Source organism: Macaca nemestrina, chromosome 14, assembly GCF_043159975.1.
Source record: "Macaca nemestrina isolate mMacNem1 chromosome 14, mMacNem.hap1, whole genome shotgun sequence".
Taxonomy (NCBI): Eukaryota; Metazoa; Chordata; class Mammalia; order Primates; family Cercopithecidae; genus Macaca; species Macaca nemestrina.
Window position 1 is genome coordinate 67,572,047 of NC_092138.1, and position 1,809 is coordinate 67,573,855.

The 1,809-nt window shown below is 40.0% G+C and overlaps 1 non-coding gene across 1 annotated transcript; it reads left to right on the top strand.

Moving 5' to 3' along the window:
* The first annotated feature begins 553 nt into the window (after positions 1-553).
* Positions 554-657, top strand: LOC112425857 (small nucleolar RNA U13). Its single transcript, XR_003017012.2, has one exon. It is a non-coding gene; the product is annotated as a small nucleolar RNA U13 (small nucleolar RNA).
* Positions 658-1,809: the final 1,152 nt, after the last annotated feature.

Below are 1,809 nucleotides of genomic sequence, written 5' to 3' on the forward strand. Positions count from 1 at the left end.
TGATCTAAAGTATTTTTTTAATGTAATTGTAGTCAAAATATACAAAATTTGAATCTATTTTCATTAAGAAGTGTCAGTTAAAGTGAACATGGATGGCTGTGCGTGGCAGCTCACACCTGTAATCTCAGCACGTTGGGAGGCTGAGGCAGGTGGATCACTTGAGGTCAGGAGTTCAAGACCAGCCTGATCAACATGGTGAAACCCCATCTCTATCAAAAATACAAAAATTAGCCAGGTGTGGTGGCATACACTTGTAATCCCTGCTACTCGGGAGTACTGAGGTAGGAGAATTGCTTGAACCTGGGAGGCGGAGGTTGCAGTGAGCTGAGATTGTGCCACTGCACTTTAGCCTGGGTGACAGAGTGAGACTCCATCTCAAAAAAAAAAAAAAAAAAGTGAACATAGAAATTCAATAATTAAAATTATTTTTTGTATACATCTTCTAGAGAAGTTTTTTCCTAAAGAAGTTCAATAATTAAAATTATTTTTTGTATATATCTTCTAGAGAAGTCTTTTCCTAAAGAAGTCATAATTTAACAAATTAAAAGGTAAGATTCTTTTGTAGTTCACAAGCATGATGATTGCATGTTCACATGCATGTGTGAGATATCACCCTCATGAACCTTGGTACGATGTCAGCACGTTGCCCATCTCACATAAAAAATTTTTTTTAAAAAGGTAAAATACTAATTCTAATTCATGCATATTAACATTACTTAAATAAAGCTAAATTTTATTTAACACATTTAAATAAATCTTATTAAACATTTCTGTGAAAATAAAACTTGACCTTCTACCATTCAACATCTATGTGATTGCCAGTGTAAAGACTTCGTACCATTCTTCATGCAATTCTACTTAGACCTACATATTGCGGATTTCAGAGCAGTATGAGTTGTTGAATATGGCAACATGTTCTTCAGCTGCCAGATACAATTGCTATGAATGCCCTGTAATTGGTGAGGACCTTCAGAATAGTGGGCTAGAACTTGAGAAGAAGCAAGAAAATAGATGTTTGGGACAACTGGGAAATGCTACTTTGTTGGGTAGGAATGTTAAACCCATGATATCTGCTGGGAAAGAATTAACAAGCAACTTGTGTTTTTCCAGTATCTAAGCTCTTCTGCCATTCAAATCCTTCCTGCTTTCTGAGCAGCAACCACCTCCAATGTCCTCAGGCACAGAGACGCAAAATTTCCAGGCTCAGAGTGTTTCAAGGGCGGGGCAAGAGTTGTGAATGTGTGTATCCCTGGGCTTGCATGGTGTTGGTAAGAATGAATATTTGGGGTATGGATTGCACTGTGTCTGTGTTGAGGACCTGATCCCAGATGATAGAGACCACCTTTGTGTTTGTTAGGAAATATTTATGTGTGTGTGTGTGTGTGTGTGTGGCCATCTTAGTCTGTTTTGTGTTTCTATAACAGAATACCTGAGACTGGGTGATTGATAAAGAAAAGAATTTGTTTCTTACAGTTCTGGAGGCTTAGTGAGTCTGAGATGGAGGGGCTGTCCCCGGTGAGGGCATTTTTGGTGCATCCTAACATGGAAGGATGACGTGAGAGTGTGCGAGAAAGGCGACGGGGTGCCTCACCCCTTTCCTTATCAGGAACCCACTCCTGATAACTCAAGACCGTGACATTAGCCCATTCTGGAAGGCAGTGTCCTTCCGACCTAATCACCTCTTAAAGGCCCCATCTCTCAACACCACTGCGTTGGGGATTAAGTTTCCAATACATGAGCTTTGGGGAACACATTCAAACCATAGCTGTGTGTGTGTGTTTGTGTGTGTGTGTGTGTGTGACAGAGAGA